This window comes from Cherax quadricarinatus, unplaced genomic scaffold, assembly GCF_038502225.1.
Source record: "Cherax quadricarinatus isolate ZL_2023a unplaced genomic scaffold, ASM3850222v1 Contig68, whole genome shotgun sequence".
NCBI lineage: Eukaryota > Metazoa > Arthropoda > Malacostraca > Decapoda > Parastacidae > Cherax > Cherax quadricarinatus.
In genome coordinates, this window is record NW_027195094.1 from 240,116 (window position 1) to 255,795 (window position 15,680).

At 44.6% G+C, this 15,680-nt stretch overlaps 1 protein-coding gene across 4 annotated transcripts in view; it reads right to left on the reverse strand.

Moving 5' to 3' along the window:
- Window positions 1–15,680, reverse strand: part of LOC128688204 (facilitated trehalose transporter Tret1-like) — a 133,140-nt gene that overhangs the window by 69,463 nt on the left and 47,997 nt on the right. Inside the window, exon 2 of one of the 4 annotated variants that reach the window (XM_070079993.1) lies at window positions 4,576–4,643. The exons of the other annotated variants lie outside the window; for them this stretch is intronic. The gene's annotated coding sequence lies outside the window, so the exon portion shown is untranslated. The remainder of the gene's footprint in view (window positions 1–4,575; window positions 4,644–15,680) is intronic. 4 annotated transcript variants of the gene reach the window in all.

Here is a 15,680-nt window from a genome sequence, read left to right on the forward strand (position 1 = left end):
CCGATCATGCTCTTCCTTGGGCTTTTATGGTGATCCAAGCACCCTCCACAACCACGTGTTGCGACCTGACGCCGAGCTCTGACGCTGTTAAGAACAAAAGACCTCAGACGTGGGCGTGGCTACAGACGTCTGCCAAGGCAAGGTGTGACTATATAATTGGTTAAATTAGGTCTCCCCAGAGACCTCACAAGCCCAGCTGGACTACATCACACTGCCTTGTATTAATAAGGACCTGCCTTGTATTAATAAGGACCTGCCTTGTATTAATAAGGTCCTGCCTTGTATTAATAAGGTCCTGCCTTGTATTAATAAGGTCCTGCCTTGTATTAATAAGGACCTGCCTTGTATTAATAAGGACCTGCCTTGTATTAATAAGGTCCTGCCTTGTATTAATAAGGTCCTGCCTTGTATTAATAAGGTCCTGCCTTGTATTAATAAGGTCCTGCCTTGTATTAATAAGGTCCTGCCTTGTATTAATAAGGTCCTGCCTTGTATTAATAAGGACCTGCCTTGTATTAATAAGGTCCTGCCTTGTATTAATAAGGACCTGCCTTGTATTAATAAGGACCTGCCTTGTATTAATAAGGTCCTGCCTTGTATTAATAAGGACCTGCCTTGTATTAATAAGGTCCTACCTTGTATTAATAAGGTCCTGCCTTGTATTAATAAGGTCCTGCCTTGTATTAATAAGGACCTGCCTTGTATTAATAAGGTCCTGCCTTGTATTAATAAGGTCCTGCCTTGTATTAATAAGGTCCTGCCTTGTATTAATAAGGACCTGCCTTGTATTAATAAATACCTGCCTTGTATTAATAAGGACCTGCCTTGTATTAATAAGGTTCTGCCTTGTATTAATAAGGTCCTGCCTTGTATTAATAAGGTCCTGCCTTGTATTAATAAGGACCTGCCTTGTATTAATAAGGACCTGCCTTGTATTAATAAGGTCCTGCCTTGTATTAATAAGGTCCTGCCTTGTATTAATAAGGTCCTGCCTTGTATTAATAAGGTCCTGCCTTGTATTAATAAGGTCCTGCATTGTATTAATAAGGACCTGCCTTGTATTAATAAGGACCTGCCTTGTATTAATAAGGACCTGCCTTGTATTAATAAGGACCTGCCTTGTATTAATAAGGTCCTGCCTTGTATTAATAAGGTCCTGCCTTGTATTAATAAGGTCCTGCCTTGTATTAATAAGGTCCTGCCTTGTATTAATAAGGTCCTGCCTTGTATTAATAAGGTCCTGCCTTGTATTAATAAGGACCTGCCTTGTATTAATAAGGACGTGCCTTGTATTAATAAGGTCCTGCCTTGTATTAATAAGGTCCTGCCTTGTATTAATAAGGTCCTGCCTTGTATTAATAAGGTCCTGCCTTGTATTAATAAGGTCCTGCCTTGTATTAATAAGGTCCTGCCTTGTATTAATAAGGTCCTGCCTTGTATTAATAAGGTCCTGCCTTGTATTAATAAGGACCTGCCTTGTATTAATAAGGACCTGCCTTGTATTAATAAGGTCCTGCCTTGTATTAATAAAGTCCTGCCTTGTATTAATAAGGACCTGCCTTGTATTAATAAGGTCCTGCCTTGTATTAATAAGGACCTGCCTTGTATTAATAACTACCTGCCTTGTATTAATAACGACCTGCCTTGTACTAATAAGGCTGCCTTGTATTAATAAGGTCCTGCCTTGTATTAATAAGGTCCTGCCTTGTGTTAATAAGGTCCTGCCTTGTATTAATAAGGTCCTGCCTTGTATTAATAAGGACCTGCCTTGTATTAATAAGGTCCTGCCTTGTATTAATAAGGTCCTGCCTTGTGTTAATAAGGTCCTGCCTTGTATTAATAAGGACCTGCCTTGTAGTAATAAGATCCTGCCTTGTATTAATAACGATCTGCCTTGTATGGGCCAGTAGGCCTTCTGCAGAGTTCCTCCATTCTGATGTTCTTATGTGTGTGTGTGTGTGTGTGTACTCACCTAATTGTGGTTGCATACTATGTACACACAAAATGTATGTACGCACGCACGTTGTGTACACATTGAGTGACACACACACTGTTGTGTACACACGCCATGATGCGTGAAAATCAAGTAGTATATACTATAATAAACGTCCTCAGGTGTTATTTCGGTGTCCGGAAATAAAAGGTCACAAAATAAGTCAAAATTTGGCTAGGGAGAAAAAGTCACATTTTATTTAAATGTATATTCAGTGTTAGGTTAGGTCTGTATTGTTCTTTTTCTCCTGTGACTTTTTTCTGTGACTTTTTTTCTTGTGACCTTTTTTCTTGTGACTTTTTTTCTTTGATTTTTTCTCTGATTTTTTTCTTTGACTTCTTTTTTTCCTGTGATTATTTTTTCCTGAATCCGATGCTTCAGCTTCATTCATCTTTGTCAGGCCTCATTTCGATTCAGCTGCGCAGTGGACATAAATGTACTGGCACACGTACATAAAGGGATGCTGAAGTTGATCCTTTGTATTAGAAATCGTCAGAATTCTTTCAGAGGAAAATAGACACTGCACTCTTGAATTATGTGGGATATGAATGAAGAGTGCCGATGGAAAGCCGCAATAAATGAAGTATATGGAAATAACGTCCTGAAAAAAAAATCTAACCGTTATAGAGGACAAATTAGATTTAGAAGGATAGAGGGATGTATTTACTCGGCAATAGAGTTGTGGATAAGCAAAACAAACTGCCAAGTAGCGTAATAGATATGAACACTTAAGAACATAATCTTACGTGTTCATATCAATTACGCTACTCCGGAGATTTTTTCGCTCATCCAGATAATATTAAAAATAGGCTCAGGTGTAAGTTAGACTTCCCTAGCACGGGCCAGTAAGTCTACTTCAGTGCTTTAATATTCTTATATCTTTATATTCTTATGCACACTCTTTTTCCTTCCTAATAGAACCCAATCACAACTTCAAGAATAGGAATGACAGAGCCAGTCCAGTAGATGCCTGTCAAGCTAATTAATCAGAATGGGCCCAAGATCAGCGTTGATCCGTCAAACAAGAGAAATATCGTGTACAAGGTGACTGTTACTGCTCAGTCACAGCCATTGTGTCCAGGGCCTGGATACGCATATTTGAATTTACATATAAGTTTTTAAAGGTTTTTGTAATCTAACCTAATCTGATTTCACCTAACCTAACCTCACGTAACTAAACCTAACTCGCCTAACCTAACCCAGCGTAACCTAACCTCACGTAACGTAACATAACGTAACCTAACTTAACCTAATCTCACCTAATCTAACCTAACCTAACTTCATCTCACCTCACCTTATCTAATCTACCCTTGTATCCTAGAGCACTTTAATAAATCTTTAAAAAATGAAGGAAGGACAGGCGTGACACACCAGAGGCTGCTCCTCAGAGCGCATCATTAACTCACCCGCGTCAGAGGACATTTTTTTCCCTTGTCGGGCAAAACGCCACCCACCACCATCTTCTCCCGAGCTTTCTCGCCCGCTTCCTATTTCCCCAGACAGACTGGCACACAAGGAGGGAACACCATCACTTAACCTTCACACTCTGGTGGAATGTGACCTGTGTCTCATTTTCGATATCCTTCTCCCCCTTACATCAGCAGGGAGGTGGGGCTAGGAGTTGTGAATCGACCCCTGGTATCACGTAAAGGTGAGTACATATAAGTGAACACACACGCACACACACACACACACACACACACACACACACACACACACACACACACACACACACACACACACACACACACACACACACACACACACACACACACGGGGCCAGGAGCTGAGTCTCGACCCCTGCAACCACAATTAGGTGAATACACACACACACACAGTGAACGAAATGATGGGAGATGTAACAACAAAATGCAAGGAGGCAGAGGAAAGGTTTGTTCCCAAGGGCAACAGAAACAATGGGAAGACCAAAGTGAGTCCTTGGTTTACCCGAAGGTGTAAGGAGGCAAAACCTAAGTTCATTAGAGAATGGAGGAGGTACAGAAGGCAAAGGACCCAGGAACATAAGGTGATCAGTCGAAGAGCCAGAAACGAGTATGCACAGATAAGGATGGAGGCTCAGCGACAGTATGAAAACGACATAGCATCAAAAGTCAATTCTGACCCGAAACTGCTATATAGCCACATTAGGAGAAAGACAACAGTCAAAGACCAGGTGATCAGGCTGAGGAAAGATGATGGGGAACTCACACGAAACGATCAAGAGGTATGTGAGGAGCTCAACAAGAGATTTAAGGAAGTATTCACAGTGGAGCTAGGAAGGACTCTAGGAAGACAGGACAGAGGGGAACACCAACAGGGAATACACAAACAAGTGCTGGATGACATACACACAACTGAAGAGGAGGTGAAGAAGCTGCTAAGTGACCTTGATACCTCAAAGGCAATGGGACCGGGCATCTCCCCGTGGGTCCTTAGAGAGGGAGCAGAAATGCTGTGTGTCCCATTAACTAGAATCTTCAACACATCCCTTGAAACTGGGCAACTACCTGAGGTATGGAAGACGGCAAATGTAGTTCCCATTTTTAAAAAAGGAGACAGAAAAGAGACACAAAACTACAGACCAGTGTCACTGACGTGTGTAGTATGCAGAGTCATGGAGAAGATTATCAGGAGGAGAGCGGTGGAGCACCTGGAACGGAACAAAAGTATAAATGACAACCAGCACGGTTTCATGGAAGGCAAATCCTATGTCACAAACCTTCTGGAGTTTTATGAAAAAGTAACAGAAGTAAGAGACGAGAGAGAGGGGTGGGTTGATTGCATCTTCTTGGACTGCAAGAAGACCTTCGACACAGTTCCTCACAAGAGATTAGTGAAGAAACTAGAGGATCAGGCACGTATAACGGGAAAGGCACTTCAATGGATCAGAGAATACCTGACAGGGAGGCAACAACGAGTCATGGTACGTGATGAGGTATCACAGTGGGCACCTGTGACGAGCGGGGTACCACAGGGGTCGGTCCTAGGACCAGTGCTATTTTTGGTATATGTGAATGACATGATGGAAGGGATAGACTCAGAGGTGTCTCTGTTCGCAGATGATGTGAAGTTAATGAGGAGAATTAAATCAGATGAGGATCAGGCAGGCCTTCAAAGAGACCTGGACAGGCTGGACATGTGGTCCAGCAACTGGCTTCTCGAATTCAACCCTGCCAAATGCAAAGTCATGATGATCGGAGAAGGGCAAAGAAGACCACAGACAGAGTATAGGCTAGGTGGCCAAAGACTGCAAACCTCGCTCAAGGAGAAAGTTCTTGGTGTGAGTATAACACCGAACACGTCTCTGGAGGCAGACATCAACCAGATAACTGCTGCAGCATATGGGCGCCTGGCAAAGCTGAGATTAGCATTCCGATACCTAAGTGAGGAATCTTTCAAGACACTGTACACAGTGTACGTCAGGCCCATACTGGAGTATGCAGCACCAATTTGGAACCCGCACCGGGTCAAGCACGTTAAGAAATTAGAGAAAGTGCAAAGGTTTGCGACAAAGTTAGTTCCAGAGCTAAGGGGAATGTCCTATGAAGAAAGGTTGAGGGAAATCGGCCTGACGACACTGGAGGACAGGAGGGACAGGGGAGACATGATAACGACATACAAAATACTACGTGAATAGACAAGGTGGACAGAGACAAGATGTTCCAGAGAGGGGACACAGAAACGAGGGGTCACTCTTGGAAGTTGAAGACTCAGATGAGTCACGGATGTTAAGAAGCAGTTCTTCAGTCATAGAGTGGGCAGGAATTGGAACAGTCTGGAGAGCGATGTAGTGTAGGCAGGAACCATACATAGCTTTAAGACGAGGTATGATAAAGCTCATGGAGCAGGGAGAGAGAGAACCTAGTAGCATTCAGCGAAGAGGCGGGGCCAGGAGCTGAGTCTCGACCCCTCGACTGAAGGTCAACACGCTGACCCACTGAAGGTCAACACTGACCCACTGAAGGTCAACACTGACCTACTGAAGGTCAACACACTGACCCACTGAAGGTCGACACTGACCCACTGAAGGTCAACACACTGACCCATTGGAGGTCAACACTGATCCACTGAAGGTCAACACACTGACCCACTGAAGGTCAACACTTTGACCCACTGAAGGTGAAGACACCGACCCACTGGAGGTCAACACTGACCCACTGAATTTCAACACTGACTCACTGAAAGTCAACACACTGACCCACTGAAGGTCAACACTGACCCACTGAAGGTCAACACTGACTCACTGAAAGTCAACACATTGACCCACTGAAGGTCAACACTGACCCACTGAAGGTCAACACTGACCCACTGAAGGTCAACACTGACCCACTGAAGGTCAACACTGACCCACTGAAGGTCAACACTGGCCCACTGAAAGTCAACACTGGCCCACTGAAGGTCAACACTGGCCCACTGAAGGTCAACACTGACCCACTGAAGGTCAACACTGACTCACTGAAAGTCAACACACTGACCCACTGAAGGTCAACACTGACCCACTGAAGGTCAACACAGACCCACTGAAGGTCAACACTGGCCCACTGAAGGTCAACACTGACCCACTGAAGGTCAACATAGATTTCGGTCAATATGAAGACAGATAAAACAACAACTTGGACACTCTCCCCAGTCCTGGCTTCACCAATTATTTCTTCCAGTAGATTATTTTCCTACACACTGAATATACAGGCTAAGAACTGTTATCCTGACTCGATTTATTTACATGCTAAGATCTGTTATGCTATCTTGTTGTATTTACGGTTAAGAGCTGTTATCCTACCTTAGTTTGTAGATGAATGGTTCACAGAACCGACACGTTGATAAATTAGACACATGTGCAACTCTTGGGTATCTTTATTAAGGAAACGTTTCCTTAATAAAGATACCCAAGAGTTGCACATGTGTCTAATTTATCATCCTACCTTAGTGTATTTAAAGCTGTAAGTTGTTATCCTAACTGTTCGTTTTAAGGCTCAAGTGTATGATCATACCTAGTCTTCATTTATAAGCTAAGAGCTGTTTTATTCAGGCCTATCAGAGATATACTACTTACGCCGGCCGTCTCCCACCCAGGCGGGATGACCCAAAAAAAGAAAACAGTCTTTTTTTTTTTTACATTTAGTAGCCCCTTGCTCCCAGCATTTTAGTCGCCTCTTACGACATGCATGCCTTACGGAGGAAGGATTCTTGTACTTAAATATGTAGTTATGTATATTTCTCCCTGCTCAGTGTACTACCCACACCAGCCGAAAACGTCTGAATCCATACGGTCTTGCGCTGCCTTCCACAGAATGAATATGAGGTGCACACTAAACTAGCCACTTCGGTGGCAAAATCTATTCTATTAAAGGAAACGTTTTGCCACAAGTGGCTTCTTCAGTCCTCTAATAAATGTCTTAAACTGTGCATAAGCGTCTTTTTCCAGGGACTTTCTCATACATGTCTCACCCTGCCCAGGATGCCACCCACAACAATCAACTAACACCCAGGTACATGCTGTTAGGTGAACCTCACAAAAACAAGACATCTCACCACCTGATGATAATGTCTTGGAGGAATGAGCGTGAAAGGAGTGAGTGGAAGGGTAGGATCTCGTGGCGTGCCCAGGAATGTAACTTATAACTGCTATTAACTAAGAGGGCGACAGTGAGTAATTTTGTCTTGTAAAACTTAATTGAGTACATCAACAGTGTACTGCTTCACTACTTTGTATGGTGGTTACAGTGTGGGTTCACCTGCAGTACGCAACAAGGATACTGTGTTGTATTTCTATAGTTGGAAGAACCGCGCTGTGTTCTACACTATCCTCTACGATAGTTGTATCGTGGGTTTTATTGGGCTACTGTATTTTATAGCTGTATGATAATGTTGGGTGAATCCTCAGTGTATAACTCTCTATTTTAATGCTGTGTGATAGCTGAATTTTGAAGACATAAGCATCTGTGGCTGTGCTATTCTGTGTGATAGTTACTGAATGGAAATACCCACAGTGTGCTGCTATAATATCTTATATGATAGTTACTGTGTGAAAATACCCACAGTGTGCTGCTATACTATCTTATATGATAGTTACTGTGTGAAAATGCCCACAGTGTGCTGCTATAATATCCTGTATGATAGTTACTGTGTGGAAACACCCACAGTGTGCTGCTACACTATCCTGTATGATAGTTACTGTGTGGAAACACCCACAGTGTGCTGCTACACTATCCTGTATGATAGTTACTGTGTGGAAACACCCACAGTGTGCTGCTACACTATCCTGTATGATAGTTACTGTGTGGAAACACCCACAGTGTGCTGCTACACTATCCTGTATGATAGTTACTGTGTGGAAACACCCACAGTGTGCTGCTACACTATCCTGTATGATAGTTACTGTGTGGAAACACCCACAGTGTGCTGCTACACTATCCTGTATGATAGTTACTGTGTGGAAACACCCACAGTGTGCTGCTACAATGTTCAACAGTACAGATACACTGCAGAAGCAAATGTAACATTCTAGAAAAAAAAAACAGGTACTATTCAGACCTGCTGGGATCCAAACAGAAATTAATTGGTATGATATTAAGAGGTCAGCGCACCAGAAGTGTCACTCATAGTTTGAGTGAAGCAGACGTGTTGGCAACCTGAAATGTAATATGCTAGTTGAACTAGCAGTGTTTCGGTCGCTGTGAGATGCCAAGCAAGTATTGATGAAAATGGTATGAAATACCGACAAGTTGAAGATTAAGACACACATGCAACAGTTGGGTATCTTTACTGATACCCAACCGTTGCTCATGTGTCATAATAGAGGCAGGTATTACCCCCCCTCCTCCCAGGACAGTGTCCAATAAGACTAGAGTGAAGGCCTTCAAATATAGATTGGATAAATACATGAGTGAGAGGGGTTGGATTTGAGTGGGACTTACACATGAGCTAATATGGTTATCAAATCTTATTCCTTGGGTACCACTGAAAATGGAGTGGGCAGATATTTTCATTAGGTGGGGTTGGAAATAAATGGTATAAAATACCGACACAATGGCAATATAAACACAAATGCAGTATAATGTGATCCTTTATTGACTACGTTTCGCCCACACAGTGGGCTTTTTCAAGTCACAAACAGAACTACCTGGGGTGGAAGGAACGCGAGTATTTATAGTCCGGCTGAGGTCAGGTGAAGAATGCTGCATCTGATGATGTACCGAGTTGGGTTGTAGAGTCTAAAAACTTGGGTAGCTTGGAAAGGAGACTGGACAAGTTTGTGAGCAGACCTTCTACAGTGTTCTTATGTGGGATAGCGATGAAGGAGTTTCTTGGCAAGTGGTTCAGCTATGTTATAGAAGCCACTATTCTGGTTGAAGTTGTCGGATATAGAAATAAGTGATGATTCCAGGATTCTTCGGTATTGAGTGTTGTCTTCTGTGGCGATAAGTCTTGAGTTTCTGTAGTTTATCAAGTGGTTGTGTGAATTACGGTGTTGTACGCAGGCATTCCTTGTGTCGTCAGACCTGCTTGCGTATTGGTGTTCTGAAATACGTGTTTGGAGGTCCCTTGATGTTTCGCCCACGTATAACTTGTTGCAGTCATTACAAGGGATTATGTATACCCCTGCAGAGGATGGAGGCTTGTCCTGCCTACTACTGGTGATGTCCTTGATGGTCGTGGTTGTGGAGGTAGATACTTGGAATGATGTTTTGGCAAAGATGTTGGAAACATGTTTGGCAATGGAGTTGGTGGGAAGGACTATGTATCTCTTCTCGGCAGTGTCTTCTCTGGGTGTGTATACAACCTGTCGGTATTGTATACCATTTGAAGTTCTTCTCTGGGTGTGTTGAAGATGTTTAGTGCTCGCCGTCTGCAGTCTCTGATGAAGTGACGAGGATAGTGGAGTTTGGAAAATACTTGTTCAATTATAGTGCATTCTTCCTCAAGGAACTCGTTGCTGCAGATTCTGAGTGCACGCAGGAAGAAGCCTATAATTACACCACGTTTGGTTTTGGTGTCGTGGTGAGAGTAGAAGTGGAGAAGATCGTTTTGGTTGGTGGGTTTTCGATAGACTTTAAAACGAAGTTCGTGGTCAGCTTTGCAGAGTAGAACATCAAGGAAAGGAAGAGTGTTGTCGACCTCTTCTTCAAGTGTGAACTGGATTGAAGGCTCGACCTGGTTGAGCTTGTCTTGGAGAGCTTGAACGTTGAAGCGTTTAGGAGTTATGAGGAGAATGTCGTCAACATAACGGAGCCAGGTGACAGACGAAGGAATAATGGTGGAGAAACGTTCGGCTTCTAGATGTTCCATGTATAGGTTCGCCAGGACTGCACTGAGTGGCGAACCCATGGGTAGTCCAAAAGTCTGCTGAAAGAGGTGATTTTCAAAAGAGAAACACGTAAAGCCAACACATAGTTCAACCAGGTCGATGAAATCGCTGGCTGGAATGGGAAGATCAAGTGAATCGTCAATTTTCTTGCGCAAGAGATCTATGGCTTGTTTAGTAGGTACTTTAGTGAATAGGGAAGTCACGTCAAGGCTGGAAAGTTTCTTGTTCCTGATGTTGATGTTGCGAATGCGATTGAGAAGATCACCTGAGTGTTTGAGATGTGCTGGACTGATAGTGCCCAACATCTTCAACACACCCAGAGAAGACACTGCCGAGAAGAGATACATAGTCCTTCCCACCAACTCCATTGCCAAACATGTTTCCAACATCTTTGCCAAAACATCATTCCAAGTATCTACCTCCACAACCACGACCATCAAGGACATCACCAGTAGTAGGCAGGACAAGCCTCCATCCTCTGCAGGGGTATACATAATCCCTTGTAATGACTGCAACAAGTTATACGTGGGCGAAACATCAAGGGACCTCCAAACACGTATTTCAGAACACCAATACGCAAGCAGGTCTGACGACACAAGGAATGCCTGCGTACAACACCGTAATTCACACAACCACTTGATAAACTACAGAAACTCAAGACTTATCGCCACAGAAGACAACACTCAATACCGAAGAATCCTGGAATCATCACTTATTTCTATATCCGACAACTTCAACCAGAATAGTGGCTTCTATAACATAGCTGAACCACTTGCCAAGAAACTCCTTCATCGCTATCCCACATAAGAACACTGTAGAAGGTCTGCTCACAAACTTGTCCAGTCTCCTTTCCAAGCTACCCAAGTTTTTAGACTCTACAACCCAACTCGGTACATCATCAGATGCAGCATTCTTCACCTGACCTCAGCCGGACTATAAATACTCGCGTTCCTTCCACCCCAGGTAGTTCTGTTTGTGACTTGAAAAAGCCCACTGTGTGGGCGAAACGTAGTCAATAAAGGATCACATTATACTGCATTTGTGTTTATATTGCCAGGTGGGGTTGGATTTGAGAAGGACCTACCTAGTATAGGCCAATAGGCCTGCTGCAGTGTTTCTCCATTCTTGAGTTAACATAACATAAGAAAGGAGGAACACTGCAGCAGGCCTGCGGAGGCGCTGGCCCCCGGCGCATCTCTAGGTAGGTAGTGTTGCCCTCAGCCTCACTGGTTTGAGAAAGATAAAGGGGTGTGAATGGGTGAGCCAGTGGAAGGCCTCGGTCAGATAACCAAAACCTCCAGCTGCGGACCATCATATGACCAATCTTACCTGACACAGTAACCGAGTAAAGTCGTGAAGCTAAAAATGTTGTGTAGTTTTAAAAAATAAGTTAGACAAATGTATGAGTGTGAGTGGGTGGGTGTGACTTGGACCTGCCTAGCATGGGCCAGTAGGCCTGCTGCATAAGATGCATACAAGGATTCACTCCTACAGGGACTGCTTCATACGAGGATTCACTCAAACAGTGAATGCTTCATACGAGGATTCACTCAAACAGTGAATGCTTCATACGAGGATTCACTCATACAGTGAATGCTTCATACGAGGATTCACTCATACAGTGAATGCTTCATACAAGGATTCACTCAAACAGTGAATGCTTCATACGAGGATTCACTCATACAGTGAATGCTTCATACAAGGATTCACTCAAACAGTGAATCCTTCATACGAGGATTCACTCATACAGTGAATGCTTCATACAAGGATTCACTCATACAGTGAATGCTTCATACAAGGATTCACTCATACAGTGGATGCTTCATACGAGGATTCACTCATACAGTGAATGCTTCATACAAGGATTCACTCATACAGTGGATGCTTCATACGAGGATTCACTCATACAGTGAATGCTTCATACAAGGATTCACTCATACAGTGGATGCTTCATACGAGGATTCACTCATACAGTGAATGCTTCATACAAGGATTCACTCATACAGTGGATGCTTCATACGAGGATTCACTCATACAGTGAATGCTTCATACAAGGATTCACTCATACAGTGGATGCTTCATACGAGGATTCACTCATACAGTGAATGCTTCATACAAGGATTCACTCATACAGTGGATGCTTCATACGAGGATTCACTCATACAGTGAATGCTTCATACAAGGATTCACTCATACAGTGGATGCTTCATACGAGGATTCACTCATACAGTGAATGCTTCATACAAGGATTCACTCATACAGTGGATGCTTCATACGAGGATTCACTCATACAATGAATGCTTCATACAAGGATTCACTCATACAGTGGATGCTTCATACGAGGATTCACTAATATTGTGAATACTTCATACAAGGATTCACTCATACAGTGAATGCTTCATACAAAGATTCACTCATACAGTGGATGCTTCATACGAGGATTCACTAATATTGTGAATACTTCATACAAGAATTCACTCATACGATGAATGCCTCATACAAAGATTCACTCATACAATGAATGAGCTTAGGATGTGACTGCTGGATGTCATCACAGTCCTGTGGAACATATCCTGGAGATTATCCTTTTTGATTTAATAATCCTTAACAAGGGAGTCCTTCTGCTGGGGGAGGTGGTGGTGGTGGTGGTTGGGGTTGTGGTGGTGGTGGTGGTGGTGGGGGTGGTGGTGGTGGTTGGGGGGGTGGTTGGGTGGTGGTGGTTGGGGTGGTGGTGGTGGTTGGGGGGGTGGTGGTGATGGTGGCCGGGGTGGTGGTGGTGGTAGTAGCGATGGTGGTTGTTAGGGTGGTGGTGGTAGTGGTGCTTGGGGTGGTGGTGGATGGGGTACCTGGAGGTTACCTGGAGGTTATTCCGGGGATCAACGCCCCCGCGGCCCGGTCCACGACCAGGCCTCCCGATGGATCAGGGCCTGATCAACTAGGCTGTTACTGCTGGCCGCACGCAGTCCGACGTACGAGCCACAGCCCGGCTGATCCGGCACTGACTTTAGGTATCTGTCCAGCTCTCTCTTGAAGGCAGCCAGGGGTTTATTGGCAATTCCCCTAATGCTTGATGGGAGGCTGTTGAACAGTTTTGGGCCCCGGACACTTATGGTGTTTTCTCTTAGTGTACCAATGGCGCCCCTACTTTTTATTGGCGGCATTTTGCATCGCCTGCCCAGTCTTTTACTTTCGTAGGGAGTGATTTCTGTGTGCAGATTTGGGACCATTCCTTCCAAGATTTTCCAAGTGTAGATTATGATATATCTCTCCCTCCTGCGTTCCAACGAGTACAAGTCAAGTGCTTCCAAGCGTTCCCAGTAGTTAAGGTGCTTGACAGAACTTATACGTGCAGTAAAGGATCTCTGTACACTCTCTAGATCTGCGATTTCACCTGCTTTGTATGGAGATGTTAATGTACAGCAGTATTCCAGCCTAGAGAGAACAAGTGATTTGAAAAGGATCATCATGGGCTTGGCATCTCTCGTTTTGAAAGTTCTCATTATCCATCCTATCATTTTCTTTGCACGTGCGATCGTGGCACTGTTGTGATCCTTGAAAGTGAGATCCTCAGACATTACTACTCCCAGGTCCCTTACATTATTTTTCCGCTCTATTGTATGGCCGGAGTCAGTAGTATACTCTGGGGTAGTGGTGGTGGTGGTAATGGTGGTGATGGTGGTGTTGTTGTTGGTGGTGGTGGTGGTGATGATGTTGGTGATGGTGGTTGTGATGGTGGTGGTGGTGGTGGTGATGGTGGTGGCGGTGATGGTAGTGGTAGTTGTGGTGGTGGGCGGCAGGGTGGTGGGTAGCTGGATGGTGTGTAGGGGGTGGTGGGCGGCTGGGTGGTGGGTAGCGGGGTGGTGGGCAGCTGGGTGGTGGGTAGCGGGGTGGTGGTTGACTGGGGTAAAGGTAGTTAGCAAGAAGGTAAATTGGATAGTGGTGGGTTGTGGGAGTGGTAGTGGGCGTGGGTGATGGTGGGTGGGGGTGATGATGGGTGGGGGTGAGGGTGGGGAAGGGGTGAGGGTGGGCGGGGTGAGGCTTACGGAGTGAAAATGGGCGGGGGTGAGGGTGGACATAGGTGAGGGTCGGCTGGGGTGAGAGTGGGCGGGGGTGAGGGTGGACGGGGGTGAGGGTGGACAGGGGTGAGGGTGGGATGTGGTGACATTTGGCCGGGGTGATGGTGGGTGGGGACGGGGGTATGGGTGAGCGGGGGTGATAGTGGGCGGGGTGAGGGTCATGAACGGCGCCTCACAGTACTCAGGAGGCCACCCAGAGTTGAATTACGTAGGCGGACATGATTTTGCGGAATGTTGAGAGAGAGAGAGAGATAGAGAGGAGAAAGAAAGAGAGAAAGTATTATATGCAAGTGAAGCATAAAACTGTCTGACACAACAATGTAAAATCTTGGTACAGAGGATGTTTTCTGCCCTGTGGTCTGGTGGCTAAAGCTCCCGCTTCACACACGGAGGGCCCGGGTTCGATTCCCGGCGGGTGGAAACATTTGACACGTTTCCTTACACCTGTTGTCCTGTTCACCTAGCAGCAAATAGGTACCTGGGTGTTAGTCGACTGGTGTGGGTCGCATCCTGGGGGACAAGATTAAGGACCCCAATGGAAATAAGTTAGACAGTCCTCGATGACGCACTGACTTTCTTGGGTTATCCTGGGTGGCTAACCCTCCGGGGTTAAAATCCGAACGAAATCTTATCTTATCTTATCTAACTACTGGCCCAACTTTTCTGCCCACATGGGAAGCTGTCTCCAACTGCTGCCCCTCTACTCTAACTTCACTCTATAAATCTTTACCGCCATAACTCTTCAAACAGATCAAGGCTATGACTCTGAACTTATATTAAGGCTTAAGAGAAGTGAACACCTTCTATCAACTCTTCAAGACCAAGGGACTAAACACCTTAAAATTGTCTTTTGTTTCTTGCACTGTCTTTCTATTCGACTGAAAAAGCCTGCTGCGCAGGCAATACTCGCCGGTATTGTATACCGTTAATGTATGTACGGAACATAGATCATGGAAAAACAGGCCTACTTAAAACTAGCTTTGGTTAACTTATTGATAATGAGCAGGAAATGTGATCACTTTTTAACAGCCGGTTGTCTTCATACAGGAAGACACCGATTATATACCTACCTGGAGGGTATTCCGGGCATCAACGCCCCCGCGGCCCGCTCCATGACCAGGCCTCCCAGAGGATCAGGGACCGGGCCGCGGGGGCGTTGATCCCTGGAATATACCAATAGTTAATAATTATAAAGACCTGAAGAAAACAGAGCAATATCACAGTCACTGGAGATATGATTATCAAGGAGATAGACAGTTTAAAATAGAAACAAAAGAAGAAAAGAAATGCCAAGTAAATCAGG